A 19238-nucleotide genomic window follows, 5' to 3' on the forward strand; every position below is an offset into this window, starting at 1 on the left:
GCAGGCTCAAAACAATTAAGAGCTCGCAGGCTCACAAAACGACAAGAATAAAAATCAACCATTCAACACATCCATTTGGTCGAGTTCATAATCGTCCACTAATAATGCATTTATCATATAAATGTATTCTTATATAATATCTAATATTATATGCAAACATGTTTCAAGTTTCTAACAATTAAGTTCGTCTAAACCCTTTTAGACAAATGGATCGGAACAATTAAATAATTAACTAATCATATTAATTAATTAAATTAGCGGGCATATTTAATTAAAATCAAATTTTAATTAAATATCGAATTAGAGTCCAACTCTAATTTCAACAATTATAGGGCGAGATAATTTAATTAAAATCAAATCTTAATTAAATATCAAATTAGAGTGAAACTCTAATTTCAAAATTTAAGGCGGTTGAATTTAATTAAAATCAAATTTTAATTAAATAACAAAATTAGAATCTAACTCTAATTCTAATATTTAGGGCAAATTAATTTAATTAAAATCAAAATTTTAATTAAATACCAAATTAGAGTCCAACTCTGACTGAAACAAATTTTAGGGTGAATTGATTTAATTAAAATCAAATTTTAATTAAATAGCAAATTAGAGTCAAACTCTGATTCCAAGAAGAAATTTAGGGCGTGACAATTTAGTTAAAATCAAATTTTAATTAAATGTCAAATTAGAATTCAATTCTAACTTCAATAACATATTTGGGTGAATAATTAATTAAAATCGATTTTTAATTAAGTGTTAAATTAGAGTCAAACTCTAATTTTAATAGAATTACTATTTTAATATAGGATAACACTCCTAAATAAAATAAAATTCTATTTGGGGTCAAATTTAATATTTAAGTTAAATCATATTTTAACGAAAATATAAAAAGTCGTCAATTTCAAATAAAATTTTATTTTGCGTCAAAATTGAAATTTTAGGTCAAACCCATTTGAAAATCAAATTTAAAAACATTTTAAGATTCAAATTCAAAACTCTTTTGAAAATTGCATCTTGACCCAAATTTAAATTTATAATCAGGACCCTCCAATTTCGAAAATTACAGGCAGGCCCTTCATTAAAATAATTGCAATTAACCCTGAATTGAAATTGCACACAGGGGCTCAACATCTTTGAATTTATAACCTGAGCCCCTGTCCCAACCTCTTTCACCTGACCTTGACAATCCTAGAAGAATACCCTTCCCTGCGGCTCTGGTCATTTATTAATAAGGGGCGACGCCGCCGCCGCTGTCCAACAACAGCGGCTTCGACAGCGGCTTCCTGCCGCCCGCAGCAAGCAGCAGCTGCTGCTGCAAAATTAGCAACAGTGGCGCTCGCCGCTACCCTACTGGCGAGCGCCGCTGTTACAGCGTGCGGCGAAAGCTTGCTGCAACGCGGCCAGCCTTGCCAGCGGCAACAATTGCCATCGGCTCCATCGCCAGATCCCCTTTCCCCTTTTTTTCGATCTAAAATTTATTTTCTTTTTAAATCAGATTTCAAAAGAATGAAAATCAAATTACATCTTAATTGCTAGAAACAAGAAAAGAACAAAATCAACTTTTGATTGTTCCAAAAAATTTAAAACAATCTCTAACAACCACAAAATAGGCTCTGATACCACTGTTGAAAATCTACTTAACATGCGCGGCGAAAAATTAAAACAGATTTCGATTCCCACCAAAAATCTCTTTGTATTTAGATAAAAATTATGAAAAGATTATACTTTTTTCAGATCTGCAAACTTCTTTACTATTCTTTTCGTTCAGTAATTTGATTCGCCACCCACAACTATCCAATTGTCTAGTCTCGAGCGGTGATCCACATAGAGAACAAAATTGTAGCTACCCGGGTTTTCTCCTATTGTATTAGCAAGAATAATTATGAGAAAAACATCTAGATTGAAAACCCTAGCTATGTATTTATATAAGCCCAAATGAGCCTGGCCTGGTTCAGTCCAATATTTAATTAATTCATTTAATTAAATTCGATCCGTGAATTAATTAATCTAATTAATTAATTCGGGCATATAAATAATCAACCCAATTAATTAATTTATTCAACGATTGTTAAATTAATTAATGACAAATTGCAATCTTTCAATTCTCTTTTGTGTATGACCCATCAGGTTCCCGATCACGATGTCTAACGACGTGAAATATTATTTTGATCTAATCAAAATTGATAAATTAAAACACCCTTTTAATTTATCACCAATTCACACTCGCCGTCTCAGATTGACATCTAGTAATATGTCAGGACAATGCATGTGACGGGGAATGTCATGTGGTATGACAAAACCAAACTCATTCGTTTATCGTGAAACTATAATCTCTTCGTCAATATGATCCGATCAATTACGAGATATGGAATTGTGTCAATCCCGAATATCGATCATATCTTTCACTCCACTATTAAGTCAATATAAGTCGAAAACTCATTTTCGACTTATGAGTACACCTTGGCCAAGGATTTCGTTATCGACTTAATTGAATGAAATGCAGATCATAATCTCCTACTATCTAAGAGTGACGAATCTTTTATTGGTCAATCACAACCTTCATACAATTCTTGACGTACCCGAACGATGTCGTATTAACGGCCCTTTGTAGAGCAACATCAAACACCGCCAAAGTATGACTGTCCTCATATAAGGTACCATGACGACCTCAAGTCAAAGGACCAATTTCACTACCGAATGTTAGAGATTAACCACTGACACTCAGATAGTTATCCATGTGGAATTTCTTGGTGGGTCTCTAATATTTTGTTCTATAACAAAATATCCACGTGTTCATTTAAGTGTCACCACACTTTAGCTTGTGAGATCAGCTACTTACTTCATAGTAAGAAATGCCACACGTGATGGTCTATCCGTAATAACGATATCCGTATCTCGCTATTACTTACGACTACGGACGATTTAAGATTCAATCATATATAATTTGTATCTTACAATCACAACTCCTTGTGATTAACAAATTATGAAAATTTGAATCTACGGACTCTATTTTTTATTTAATTGTCTATTTAAATAATAGATCTACCATTAAATTTAATTAATTATATATCAAAAGTATTTATGTCCAAAGTTGATTGGACCTAGGGCATAACACTTACAGTTTCTACATCAAATGAAATGAGATATTCATTTGGGCTTCTCAAAAATGTATAAGCGTACTCAATTCATCACCGACTACTCTCAATGAAATCGAGGCATAGAATGTTGCATAAAAAAAATTCAAATAGAATAAAGTAAAAAATGCAATAAATCAAGTCAATTCAATTGTCCATTTAGCAAACATTATCTTTAATTAAAATGTAAACGTTTAAAGCAATAAGATTTCAAGAACTACAAATAAAAGTCACTTCAGAACAGTTGACAGAAATATATGATGACCTTAATCATTTAGAGATACTAAAGTTTATCTTTTGACATTATGAATTTTGAGTTCTTGTTTGACATGATTATTTGGTGCAACATATATCAATTATTGATAAAGTAAGCTAAATACTGTAAATTGAGGATATCTCCACTAATGCTGTTATTAATAACTTGAAAGTGCTCTTTTTTTTTTTTTTTAAATATATCAAGAAATTGAATTTGAATCTGCAAATGAAAGTTGAACATACATTTAATGAAAAACGCATTATTCATGAAAGAAGCACTTGGATGAAAATTTCAATGATGAGATAACACATTCAACTGAAAAATCTTCTAGAAATGATTATTTTTTAAATATATTGATGTTGCTCTTTTTTCATTTAAGTTAAGGTTTGAACAATTTCAAAAAATTGATTTTTTTTAATTCTTAAAAATTGAAGATTGCTGAAGATAATTCTTTGAAATTTTGGTATGATAAGTTTAAAGAATCTTTGAAACACGGATATAAATTCTGATATTATGGGTAAAAGTTATTTTTTTAGCTACAAACTTGAGAAATTGTTTACCAGATTAAAAAAAGGATGATTGAAATGCCAGGATATATTAAAATGATGGACCGTCATTTTTCAAATGCATGGATTACTTTGTAGAATATTATTGACTATACTAGTTATAATTACATCTGTCGAAAATAGCTTCTCAAAGTGAAGTTGATAAAATTATAGATTTAGTTAACACTGTACATAATCTATTGAGTGTTTAAAAATGCCCATTCCTTCATGTACAAACTTTTAGATTAGTTCGGGCCATGGGGATGCTTGGCTGAACATCAGATTTGGTTTGCCAAAGGAAGTCCCAAGTGAGTTTTTTTTGCGCAAAATAAGTTAGTTAGACATTATAGTGGTAAAAATTAATTTACTAATCCAAGTGGCTCAAACATAGAACAGGGTCCACATACGATTCAACTGCGCCATCATTGGCCCAACTCATTGTAACAATCGATCTGAATACACAATTCGTGACCTATATGTCAATTCGAAATCTCCGATAATCTATCTTCAAGATAGATGATGTTACCATCTATCCAAATCTGGTGAGAGTTATCTACAAACGGATCTAATATCTCAACTGAACATATCGGATTAAATTTGGCTCCAACCAACCACGAAATTTCGGAGAATCCCCGCCAATCCCTCCTAGACAGTTATCCTACTCCTATAAATTCAGCAGTTGGTCAAGCATTCAGGTATCAGAATCCACTAGACTCCAATTGATTTCTTCTTTTTTCCGTGTGGCATTTATCAAACTTTCAACAAGATTTACTGACTTGACTGTAAGAGGGTCTTCGGCCGACACCACACCAGTGTCTTTTTAAGATCTTTTTACAGTCATTTTCTTTTGTTCTATTTTTCTTGAAGCTCCACAGGATTGCTGGTGGCCCACTTGATCCGATTTCTTGGCTGTAGAACTTACCCTCTACAGACATTTATGTCTAATGTTTACTATGACTTGGATTTTATTTGTAATGAATGGTTTTAAGTTTAGGGTTGTTTGAAATAATGGTCTTTCTAATTCTCTGAGATTTTTGTTAGAAGCAAGGATACATATTATTGTCAAGTTTGCATTTTTATGTTTTCTTTATTAAGCAGTCTCTGAATTTAAGAAAATGTGACTGACCGCATGAATCATATAGGTATTTGGTAAATAAATTCATGTAGCAATTTGATCACCAAAACCAAACAAAGGAAGATTGTGTGGATAATCAATTATTACAAGGTTAGAGGAAGGGCTTGACACTATATTCACGCATCAATTTGAGGACAGAAATATTTTAGTACTCCCGGAGTATAAAGTACTTAGTAGTCACTATCATTATTTAATTTACATTATATATATATATATATATATATATATATATATATATATATATATATGTAAAATTGAGATTTAACTATAGAATAGGGATTCATACATGAATCAATAATACACATGTAGATTAAATAATGGCAGGGAGTATTCAATTTTCATATTTGGGGAGTACTAGAGATTTTCTACACAGTCAAAAATATTTCCATTTTTTAATTGCTTTTCCAAAATATTATTGGTTAATTTCACAAACTTTTACTCTACTTCGCAGTTATTGTCACCTTGGCCATTGAACTTTAATTTTTTTTTTTTTACACTAAACTTATGAAGTGTCGAAAAAACCAACCAATTAATCAGCCATCTATTATTTCAGTGAAAAATACATTCTATTGCAAATCTCATACTCTTGTGCAAAATCGCTACACAATATATTATAGGCTTAAATAAAATGTCTTGAAATAGTTCTAAGAGTAATTTATTTGTTTATTTATTTTTTTTTTTGTAGTTTCAAGGGAATATTAGGTCCTATTATATTATTCAGGACCTTATAACATTTGATGCCTTATATAACTACTGGCTTACTTCTATTTTACATGTTGAAGTACATAATTATTTATAGGTTCTTCCAAACATTAATATAACTTAACTCTAACAATTAATGAAATAATTGTAACGTACATGTAAATTGACGAGTATCTTCTATGTGAACATAAGTTGCATTTGATTTATTTGCCAACAAAATAATTCAATGAATGTATGGATACATGTGTCAACCAATTAAATCAAAGTAAAAGGGCACATCCTCTATTAGTATAAATATAGTTCGGATAATCATTCCACAATATGATTTTCTTCTCATCGAATTTTTTTATATGAGGCGTTTATATTAACTGTGGTATTGTTTACTGGACAACATTTCATTTGTCTTGCAATTTTTCAATATTTGTGAATTGTCCCACATTTCCACTTTTTTTTTTGTTGCATTCTTATATTTAACATTCTAGCAATTAAAATATTTTTATCTTGATTACGATTTTCATCCAAAAGTTCCATTGGAATGACATAGAATGATTTATTTGTCTCTCTTATATTAGTAAGCAAAAAATAATAAATAGAAAAGTATGAAAAATATTTGTTCCTCATTTCAATGCACACTTAAAAATTATTGAATTAAACTCCTTAGACATGGTTGAAGACAGGAAGCAAGAAAACAAGCTGATTTGTATGTTTTTAATTAAATGTGTTTTTAAAAAAATTTCAAACTGTCCAATTGCTTGTCGATGCGTGGCCTCCCCCATTTTTTCCCTTTTTTCTACCTTGGATCTGTAGCATCTTTCAAAATTATTTGGACAAAGTCCCCTGTTTATCACCCATTATTTTACATTCTACCACCTTTTTTCTACAATACTCATTTTCAATCACACATTTTTCGTTAAAATAATATTACACGCAAACCAATTTTTTTTTCTTTTTTAACCACATATTCTCCATCAATTTACTATATTTTTCAAAATTAAGTGGGTTCAAATACACCCAAAATTATTATAAAGCACGTGATAATTAAAAAAATTGATATATAAATACGATAATGAGTAAAAATCAGAAATTAGAAAAACAAAAATCACCACCACCACCCACGCTCGTCCTTCTTCCCCATGGCCACCCACACCATGGTCGACGTCATCGCCCAAAGGCTGGCGGCCACAGCCATCCTCCCCAAAACACCCAGCCCGCAACATCCTTTTCACTCCATCCAATGCACCACCAATCATCGTCGCAAACACTACCAATTTCGTTAACTTCAGCAACAATTGCAGCAAAACAATAATGGCGGCGCTAATGATACTAGTAATTATAATAATTTAATTGGGGTTTCCAATTCAGTTGCAACGGGGTTTATAGAAGACCTCTTCGATATAGAGGCTGAATCAAATGCAACAGCAACAACATAAGAATGACAAGACAACATCACCAACAACAAGAGGGGATTTAGCAGGATCAGTTGCAACAACAATTAGGGTAGATGAACAGCAAAATTTTGAGGCGATCGGCATTGATGGAGCAAACTGGGCACCCTACATGGTTGCAGCTCAATTTAGTTTGCAGAAACAGTTAAAAGTTGTTTGGTGGGGATTAGAATTAGATTTTTTGGTAGATTGTGTTAAAAGTTTTTGATTTGTGTGGCTGAAAAGTTGTGGGACCAATGAATGATGTGGTTAATATTGATTGTTTGATTTTGACATAGATTAAAATCAGATTTTAATCCAAGCCAAATAAGCCCTTCTTAACTTCAGTGACGTGTCTTGATAATGGCACAATCTTTGGCTTTACTTGTAAAAAAAGTGATCTTTATATGTTTATGTATTTTTTTTTCTTTGAATATTTACGGTTAAGTGCACTATTATGTTTAAATGTGAAAAATGGATTTGGCTGTTGATAATTTCTTTATATATTTAAATCTGTTTACGCATACAGATTTGGGATAATGTAAATTTTGATTTTGTTTTAGGATGGAGGTAGAGGTGGGGAAGGCAGTGGAGAGTGGTGGTGCCTCTGAAAGCGAGTTTTGATTTGGTGTAAGAGTTGAACAATGAAAAAACCAAATCGCAAAATCAAATCGAAATTGTTTTTTGAAACCGTTGGTTTGGTTTCACATGGATTTGTCAACATTTATGAGTCTTGATTATCACGATCTTTCCATACCATAGCTGCCTAATTGTTTAACCTCCAATGGTATGCTGATAAGTGTAATTATTATACTTATCTGGGTCGTTAAACTAGAGGGATTATTGTTGTTTTAAATGAATTGAGGCTTAATTTTGTATATATTTAGTTTGTTAGATACATCTCGATGAAAAATGATAGAAGTCGACAAAAGGAGTGAAAATTTGGCAAAAAGGGTTGAATCCAAAGTTCAAGGACTAAATTGCAAAGTACCAATAGTTGATTCGGACCCCATATCGATGATTGGAGAAGGTGTGAAGTTAATTGGATGGAATTGAATGCTAAAGGACCAAGAAGATATCAAATAAGAGTTAAAATGCATGAAGACCAAAATTGACGGATCAAGGTGCAACAATTGAAAGTAGTTTAAACCCAACTTAACCGCCCTCATCCCACTCACTAGCATCCACCCACCACCAACATCCCTCCAACCTCCACCTCGTCGACAACTTCTTCAATGGCAAACTGATTGTTCTTAGTTTGTCACTGAGTGATGATCAATTCTTTGGTGTTGGGACTGAGCAGTAATAGTATAATCTAAAACTTTTTTTTAATTGAAAATTGAAAAATAGCTCCTGTTGTAATTTATAGAGCAGTTAACCGAGCAAATAATTTGAATTCTCACCGCCGGTATTTGATTATTTGAATTTGTGACCAGTTTGGATAACTAAGGTTGGAGAAATCAATTGCATGCGACTAGATTCTTGAATTTGTGGCATGTTATCTATAATATGATCCAATAGCTTGTGACTAGATCCCTTGGATTTGTGATTTGTGACCTAAGCGAATGGCCTGTGAACAAATTTCTTGATTTGTGGCCAAATCTTTTGAGTCCGTCACCCGTGAAGTATACACTTCGACATGTGCCCTGTTATATGTGACCTTGACTTGATCCAATGGCAAGTGAACAAATCTCTTTGATCTGTGTCTTAAGCCAATGGTTTGTGACCAAATCTCTTGAACATGTGACTTACGACCTGATTCAACCGCCTATAAACAAATCTCTTGAATCCGTTACCCGTGGAGTATACATTTTGACATGTGACCTGTTATATGTGACATTGACTTGATCCAATGGCAAATGAACAAATCTCTTCGATCCGTGTCCTGATCCAATAGCTCGTGACCAAATTTCCTGTATCTGTGACCATAACCTAAGCATTTTGACTTATGACCCGTGTACTTTGATAGGTTACATGTTCAAGATATTTGGTCACAAAAACTCAAACTATGACTTACACACCTTTGTCATCATCACCAACAGGCATTGATCTGCCGCTAACATTCCACCACAAACGCACTACCACCATCACTACTAGCAACCCAACAACTAAGAAAATTACCAGTGACAAAAAATCACAAAAACCACTACAAAATTGTCACCAGACCTTGACAACCACCACTTTGAACACCTCATCCTACGTCCCCCAAATCAAAGACCATCACCTGCAACAACAAAACCACTATCCCCTGCGATACTACCAAAGAAAACTACTGCTTCTATTAACACCTAAACGACCGTCGCCATCATCACCATAAACCACCAAAAATAACATCCACCACCATCGTTTTCATAACACCAACAATAATTTGAAGAAAAAAAAAACCAGACTAACCCTGTATCCGTAACCAATCGCCTCGATTCAAGGTGAGCCTCTATAAACGGCCACCTCGATTTGAGCGTTGTTGTGTGCAACCTTGCATCGAAGCTTCGGTGATAGAGATGAAAGAGAGAAAGAGACTACAATTCTTAAGAGAGAGAGAGAGAGAGAGAGCGAGTGAGAGGCAAGAGGAAAGAGATTACAATTCTGGGATTTATTAATACCTGATTTATGCTCAAATAAACTTAATATTTGATTTTAGAATTGACATCTTTAAATACCTATAGTGTTGTAATTTCTTCTTAATTAAACATAAATTTGTCCATTAATTAATTTATCTAATTAATTGATCTTAGCCCATAAATAAATAATCCAATTAATTAATTCTACAAATATCTTACATTTGTCAATTACTTAATTTTTAATTTAATTCTTCTAGTATTTTCTTTTGTGTCTAACTCATTAGATTCCTAATTACAATGTTGGACGGCTGTATTATTTATTATTTTAGTCTTATCAAAATAAGATAAATTAAAACTCTCATTTTAATTTATCATTGTTTCACCTAATTTAATTAATTTACATTCATCGTCCCTATTTGATATCTAGTAATGTGTCGTAGAAATATATATGATAGGAATATTACATTATGTAACAAAGTCAAACTTGTTCATTTACTGTAGAATTATAGTTTTTTTCTTCAATATTACCCAATTAATGATGAGACATGGAGATCATCAATCTCAATATAATTGATCATACCTTTCATCCCACTCTTAAGTCAATTATTGTCAAAAACTCTTTTCGACTTAGGAACTCACTTTAGTCAAGGATTTCGATATCAAACTAAATGAATGAAACAAGTTATATTTCCTCACATCCTTGAATGATGAATCTTTTACTGACCATTCACAACTTTCATAGGATTATTATCATATCTGAATGGTGTTGTATTAGCGAGTTTTGTCAGAACAACATCAAAATCACCAAAGCATGAAGATCCTCGTATAAGGAACTGTGATGATCTCGAGTCAAATGACAAATTTCACCATTGAACATTAGATATTAACCACTGATAATAAAATAAACATTCAAGTAAAATCTCTATTGCATGTCTTTTATTTTCTTAACAAAACATTTATGTTCCCATTTATATGTCAGCAAATTTTTACTTGTAAGATTAGCTACTCCATAAGTGATAATTGTCACAGTACTGGTCTATTCGTAATAATGAGATTCAACTTATAACAACGGATGATTTAAATTTCAGTCATATGTAACTTGTATCTCACAATTACATCTCTTTGTGATTAACAAGTTATCAATATTTGAATCAAATGACACTATCAATTTAATTTATCAGAATAATAATTTAATTAAAAATAGATATGCCATAAATAAAAATGCATCAATCTTATTAAGCCCTTGTTTGATCCCCTTTTTTGGTAAAAATACATTTTAGAATAATATTTTATCAGAGAATAGAGGAAATCCCCCCAATGTCACCGAACTTTGCAGAAAATTCCCTTGGAGATCATCGAACTTCAATACGTCCCTGAATGATCATTGAACTTTGCAAAAAGTCCCTAGGAGATCACTAAACTAGTTATGTATGGGGTCCCAATTTGTAACGTTGAGTGACCTCTTTGGAGGACTTCGACAAAGTTCAGTGACCATTCAAAGATATTTTGAAGTTCGGTAACCTCTTGGAGGATTTCGATAAAGTTCAGTGACTATTTAAGGACGTATTGAAGTTTGGTGGCCTCTTAAAAAATTTTCTGCAAAATTTAGTGATCATTGAAGAATTTTGAAGTTGACCTCGTCAGGCATCTTTCGCAAAGTTCAAACATGACTAATATAAAAATTGTCTGGTCTGATTACCTGCAATCATAGGCCTTCTTCAGCCTACAAAACCCGGCCGCCTACAATGTATGACTATTAAAACATATATACTTGCACATGGAAGTCAAACAGTAATTACTATTCTTGTCTTCTATTGTTAGCATGATTCAGTAGACTAGATAGAATCGATTGAGAGTCCGACAGTTTTATGAGATCACATGATGAAAGTTTTGAGGATTAATCTGTAGAGGAAATCCTATGCAAATAGATTTAGCACATGTCCGTTTCCAATTTTTGGTCCAACAAGATTCAATTCTGTGACCGTTTCTTTGTAGCAGTGGATTCCAATAAGAGAAAGAAAATCAAACATTTCGTCTGTCTCCTCATGCAACGATTTGAAAAGCATTTAAAATAAGGTGCTGTGCTAGCAGTACTTATATGGTTGATTTTTTTTATTTTTTATTTTTTAGCTAGTGTAAACCCACAAGTGACCGACACTTGCGAGATGTCAAAAAGTAAGTAAATGTTATAGTGACAAATATATTTAGCCCCTGTATGATAGATATTTTTGAAAAACAAATGGGTATTTAAGTAGTAAATTTTGGGACAATGTGTGATTGAAAAGTAATGAAAAATTTTGTATTTACATGAAGAATATTTTATTGTGAGAATATGCAGTTGAAAATTCGTATGAGAAAACAGAATGAGAAAGAATGATTGTCAAATAAAGACTTAAATTATATAAATAATTTATATAATTGATTCCAAATTTATTCAGCTTAGATTGTTGTCTTAGACGATCTAATGAAACTTTGCAAATTTTCATTTTTTGCAAGTTGGTTTGTGTTGAGATTTTATCAATCCACTAGTAGTTATCAACTTGTTGACTATAATTTTTTGTCACAATACAAACAAGAGGTAATTTTCATTCATACATTCAATAGGTGGGTTACAGAGTTTATATAGGAAAAAAAACTCCTAATTTTGGATAATCACAAATTTGTAGCTAATTAATTGATTCTACACATAATTGCCTAATTCTATTCCCTTAAAATGATAAATTATATATAATTTATGTTTCCAGAAAAAGATTTCTAACAACTCACGCCAACACTCCCCCTCAAGTTGATGCATACAGGTCTCTGATGCCCAACTTGTCAAGTGAGTTGTGAAAGTCCTTGCTTGAAACTGCCTTTGTGAGTATGTCTGCTAGTTGATCCTCGAACTTTACAAAAGGGAAATGAATTGTCTTTGCTACCAAGTTTTCCTTGATGAAGTGTCGATCTATTTTCACATGTTTTGTTCTATCATGTTGAACCGGGTCATGAGATATGGCAATGGCAGCTTTGTTGTCACAGTATAGATCCATCTCAGTAATAGGAGCAAAACCAAGTTCAGTGAGCAGTTTTCTGATCCAGAGGAGTTCACAAAGTCCTTTTGCCATTCCATGAAACTCCGCTTCAGCACTCGATAATGATACCACTTTTTGCTTCTTACTTCTCCATGTAACGAGATTACCGCCCTACAAACATGAAGTAGCCTGAGGTAGACCTCCTATCTGAAATGTTCCCCGCCCAATCTGCATCTGTATAGCCATCAACTTTCAAGTGATCATTCTTTGAAAACATCAGTCCCCTCCCTGGTGAGGACTTTAGATATCGAAGTATTCGAGTTACAGCATCCATGTGGCCTTTGCTAGGGCTATGCATAAACTGGCTAACTACACTTACGGCATAGGCAATATCTGGACGAGTATGAGACAAGTATATAAGTTTGCCAACTAATTTTTGATTCCTCCCTTTATCCGTTGGCACTTGATCTGAACACTCACTCAGCTTAAGGTTTTGAGTGATAGGAGTATCTGCTGGTGTACATTCCAACATCCCCACCTCAGCCAGCAAGTCTAGCACATATTTTCTTTGGGATAGGAATATGCCTTATCTTGATCTAACCACTTCAATTCCCAGGAAATACTTGAGGCCTCCCAAGTTCTTTATCTCGAACTCAGACGCCAGCTGTTTCTGAATTCTGGATATCTCTTCTTTATCATCCCCTGTGATAATCATGTCATCCACATACACTATCAATGCAGTTACTTTGCCTCCATTATGCTTAAGAAAGAGTGTATGGTCTGTGTCCCTCTGTTTGAACCCATATTTCTTCATTGCCACACTAAATCGTCCGAACCATGCTCGAGGTGACTGCTTCAAGCCATATAATCCTCGCTGCAATTTACACACGACATTTTGTGAAGACCCTGTATAGCCCGGAGGGAGGTCCATATAGACTTCTTCAAGGTCGCCATGAAGAAATGCATTCTTCACATCAAGCTGATGTAGTGGCCAGTCAAGATTAGCAGCGAGGGACAATAGTATTCTAACAGTGTTTAGTTTAGCAATTGGTGAAAACGTCTCTTGGTAGTCTATCCCATATGTCTGTGTATACCCCTTCACGACTATCCTTGCTTTGTACCACTCAATGGATCCATTTGCCTTGTGTTTGATGAAAAATAACCATCTGCATCCTACTGTCTTCTTTCCTTCAGGTAATGGAACTAGTATTCACGTGTTATTCCTTACTAGTGCCTCCATCTCATCTTTTATTGCCTGAGCCCATTTGGAATCTGATAAGGCATCCTGAATTTCTGTTGGAACATGATTAGAAGAGAGAACATGTACAAAAGCTTTCAGTGGATCAGATAACTTCGTGGTGGATACATAGTTGGCAACTGGATATCTTGATCTTCATTTTTCAATGTCTGGAGAGTATCTGCTTGGCGGTTTGCCTCGATTATGCCTGAAAGGTAAATTATAGCCACCAGGAGTATCTAAATTGCTTATATGTGAAGGAGTGCTTACCTCAGAGATATTCTCAGGAGATGGGCCTGCGGATACTGAAGAGAAAGGGGGCTTTGGTTCGGTGGAGTTTGGTTCAGCTTCTACAGTTGGTTCCGGATCTTGAGTCATATCATTCCTTAAGTCAATATCTATCGGAGTTGTCTCTATCTCAGTATTATTTGACCACTCAAACTTCGACCAATTCAACTCTTCATCCCTTGTCTCCCCCTGAAGAGGAGAATTGGATGTTGGAGAAAAAAATGTGTCAGACTCCGAGAAGGTAACATCCATAGTTACATAGGTCCGTTTGGAGGATGGATCATAGCACCGATAGCCCTTTTGATGTGTAGCATATCCCACAAAAAGACATCGGAGAGCACATGGGTCAAGTTTTGTCCATTAATTCTTGTGAAGATGTACATAGGCCACACAACCAAATACTTGAGGAGAGAGCATTAGAGTTGGTGGTAGAGCAACATGGGATGATAGGACCTGGAGTGGAGTCTTAAAATTTAAGACTTTAGAGGGCATCCGATTGAGTAAGTATACAGCTGTGGACACTGCATCAGGCCAGTAACAGTTTGGAACATAGGTTCCATGAAGGAGAGCTCTTGCAATTTCAAGACTATGTCGATTTTTTCGTTCAGCAACGCCGTTTTGTTGAGGGGTTTGAGGGCAAGACGTCTCATGAATGAGACCGTGTTGTTCAAAGTAAGTGCGAAACCGTTGGTTGATAAATTCACCACCATTATCAGAACGAAGAACTCTTAGTTTGGCAGAGAACTGAGTTTGAATCATGGCATGGAATAACTGAAATACTTTGAACACTTCATCTTTATTTTTTAGTAGATAGAGCCAGGTCATGCGAGTGCAGTCATCAATAAATGTAACAAACCAACGAACCCCAAACCTTGTAGCAATAGGTAAAGGGCCCCACACATCAGAATGTACTAGGAAAAAAGGAATACTACTTTTATTCATGCTTGATTGATAAGAAGTGCATTGACTTTTTGCTAAAATGCAGGTATTACATTTAAAATCAGAAACTTCCTTATTCGAAAAAAGGCTAGGTAATAAATGCTTTAAATAACCGAACGATGGATGCCCAAGACGACGATGCCACATCCAAATCTGTCGTTCCTTCACATTACTCTGAACATGATGAGTGCGACCGACACTGAAATCCTCCATGTAGTATAACCCCTCTCTCTTAGTACCACGCCCAAGTATCTCCTTGGTGAGAATATCCTGAAGAAGACAAAAGGTTGGATAAATAAATACCACGCAATTTAATTTAGCCGTCACTTGGCTTACAGACAATAATTTATGTGAGAGTGATGGAACAAGTAAAGTGTGGGATAAATGTAGAGAGGGAGATAAAGATACAGAGCCAGCCCCGGTGACTGGGGTGGTCAGTTGCCCCGGAGTCAAGTAACCATAAATTATTCTTGTCACTGGAGGATGTAACACAAGTTGAACCAAAATTACCTAGTTCTGATGAAGGGTCCGTATCCTAAAAATAATCATTTTCAGGAATCAAAGATAGTTGAGAGTCAGATGTTGCCACGGCTGCCTTGCCTATTCGCTTATTGGTGTCCGTCCCATTTTTGTTCTTTTTTTCCTACAACTCATGCCACCAATCGGGGTATCCATTAAGTTTAAAGCAGTTTTCTCGTGCGTGCTTGTTATTTCCACAGTATGAACACTTAATTTCCTCATCCAAACCCTTTAACTTATTTGACCCACTTTTATTTGGGCCTCCACCACTTTTATTTGGGTCTTCCTTTAAAGAATTTATTCCAGCAACAGCAAATGATCCCATCTTCATGCCTTTGGTTGCCAAGATCGCTCCAGGAAGACCATTGTCGGAGTCTGTAGAAACCATGACTGCTTGTCGCAGTGCCTCACGACGGATGTACGCATACGCCTGCTCAACGGTAGGAAATGGGTCCATCTGCAAAACTCCACTACGGATGCTATCGAGACGTTCATCGAGCCCATCAAGGAAGGTGTAAACTCTGTCTTCCTGGGTCAAATTATTGAAGTGGCGGATGTCAGCGGCACACTTCATTGGATTTGGGCGACGGAAGTCAATTTCGCGCCACAACCCCTGCAATTCAGTGTAATATTTCTCCACAGATCCGCCTGCTTGTCTTAGGCGACTCACCCTTCGTCGAAGATCATAGACTTGGGATTTATCATTCCCATCAAAGTATATAGTGGCAATAGCATCCCAAACTTCCTTAGCAGTGTGGAAACGAATGAAATTGCCAATCAGAACAGGGTCCAACGAATTGATAATCCATCCCTTGACAATGGCATTCTCAGTTCACCATTTTCGGAAGGAGGGATCAGTTGGTAGGGGTGGAGGTGTATCTCCATTAATGTAACCCAGTTTATCTTTCCCGAAAATATACATTTCCATAACCTGGGACCATAGGCCATAGTTTGTATCATTCAGTTTGATACCAATCTGGGGCAAATTTTCAATCTGTAGGGCTGATATGTGTGTCTTGGTTAAGGCTTCAGAAATTTTGGTGGAAATATCTGTAAGTATAGCATCAGAATTAGGTGAAGATTGGCTAGGATCGATGATGAAGTTGGGGTCTTCCATGTGTTTGTGAAAATGTTCACAAGAATCGGGCTACAAATAACTTGGAGAAGAGGAACCAGGGCCGTGTGTCCTGCTCTGATACCATGTCACAATACACACAAGAGGTAATTTTCATTCATACATTCAATAGGTGGGTTACAGAGTTTATATAGGAAAAAAAAACTCCTAAGTTTGGATAATCACAAATCTGTAGCTAATTAATTGATTCTACACATAATTGCCTAATTCTATTCTCTTAAAATGATACAATTATATATGATTTATGTTTCCAGAAAAAGATTTCTAACAACTCACGCCAACATTTTTCCCATATTTTCTAAATGTATAATTAATCTAAAGTATATGGTTAGTTGTATTTATTAATAATCCACCATAAATGCAGTCATAAACAGATACCTTTCTCCCTAGTGAATTTGTTCTGTAAGAGTTGTCCGAAAGGAAATGGAAGTTGTACCCAGAACCACCTGGAAGAAAACTCTTCTAGTTCTGAACTGCATACTACTAACTGTAGGCAACTGTGGCGGCCCTTTGATCATCCGCCTCTACTTCATCCGCGGTGGCAAAAGAATCTGGTTATCAAGCTGGATACAAACCGCCGGCTTCCCAATAATTCTCATCCCTCTCTTTGTATCCTACATGGCCGCCGGCAGCGTCCCATCTATTGCGCCACCTCCACTGCGACCACCGAGCTTTTCTTGATGAAAACTCGGGTGCTCATCGCCTCGGCAATTATTGGTAACTGTTTAAGCTGTTAGAAAAGATTCACATTTATTCATTTTGTTTCTAATCCTGTTGATCATCTCGTTATGCTGTCCAAATTACATTACGGTAATTTTGTCCAATTGTTCGAAGCAGGGACTTATACTCCGAAACAATGGTTTGGTCATATTTATTTATTAAAATTTGGTTTTGTACAGGTGTTATAACAGGCCTCAGTAACTATTTCTATGGCTACGGCCTAGCTCGTCTCCCTGTTTCGACGTCTTCCCTTCTAGTTGCCACACAGTTGGCTTTCACGGCTGGCTTTGCTTTCCTTCTTGTTAAGCAAAAATTTACAGCTTTTTCGACGAACGCTATTGTTCTGTTGACGCTTGGGGCGGCGGTTTTGGCTCTTCATACGAGTAGTGACAGACCGGAAGGCGAGTCGAAAAAGGAGTATGTGTTAGGGTTTGTGTTTGTGTTCACGCTTGCGGGGGCAGCTTTGGCTGGGTTTATTATGCCATTTTTAGAGTTGACGTACTTGAAGGCAAAACAGGCTGTTACATATAGGTTGGTTTTGGAGATTCAATTGGTTATGTGTTTCTTTGCTACTGTATTTTCCACAGTCGGGATGATCATTAACAAGGACTTCCAGGTTTTCTTTCTAGCTATTTCCGTCTTTCTTTAAATTACTTTATCTAAAAGTTTAAATTTAAAATAAAGGTGTCAGAACAGACAATAGAAATCGTCCATTTTTAAGTGGAGAAAAAGTTGAAAAAATGTCGCATGTGATGGGTAGAGTAGACCATAGGTTTGAGGAGAGAAACAGTTGGATTAGGCCGGGCCACCCCACAAGTCTATAGCAGGCTGCGTGAGTTAACACCTCTAATTTATTAGATAGATACAAATTTATTTATTTAATTTTTTTTTTTTTCAATTTTATCATAGCAAATACATTTTTTCTCTTTTAAATTAAAAGTCCAACGTGTTCACAAATTTCATAAATATGCGATGACAAGACTTGAATTCACATCTTTCATAAAAGTTATGATATAGTGATTTCATCTATAAGCTTATAGTGTTAGAGAATGACACATTTTTTCTTATGAATTATCTTTAACAAGAACAATTATTGGAGCCGAAAAGATTATGCTTATTTCAATGTTTAATATAATTATGTCGTTATCTAGTTGTAAGTGAGTGATAACGATAGTGATTCATTTTTAACATTTTTCAACTTTATAGGCTATAATACTTTTCTTCGCCAAACATTTAAAAAAAATTAAAATAATCATGTAATTTAATCAACTAAATTAGTAAGTCAAAGCAAGCAAGATTACCCAACTGATTGGATGGATTTCGTTTGTTTTACTAATTTAATCTACTTGTGTATTTACTATATTGATAACGATAGAAACTAATTTAGAAAAAGTCAAGCCTATTATCTTTGGATCAACTCAAATTTTGATTTAAAATAGACATTTATGACAGATTCCTCCAGCCCGGTTTCAGAAACCCCTTCTATATCCCTTTTGATGGGAATTAAAATTAGTTCATGTTTGGACTCCATTAATTTCAAAACGTATTTTTTTAACCATACATTCTCCAATAAAGTAATATTACACATAAATCTAAAATTTTTCTTTCTTTTTTAACCGCACATTTTTCAAAAAT

General features: G+C 34.7%; 1 pseudogene; it reads left to right on the forward strand.

Moving 5' to 3' along the window:
* Positions 1–17241: 17241 nt before the first annotated feature.
* Positions 17242–18481, forward strand: LOC111372926 (annotated as a pseudogene).
* Positions 18482–19238: the final 757 nt, after the last annotated feature.

The sequence above is a fragment of the Olea europaea genome, unplaced genomic scaffold, assembly GCF_002742605.1.
Source record: "Olea europaea var. sylvestris unplaced genomic scaffold, O_europaea_v1 scaffold1049, whole genome shotgun sequence".
Lineage (NCBI taxonomy): Eukaryota > Viridiplantae > Streptophyta > Magnoliopsida > Lamiales > Oleaceae > Olea > Olea europaea.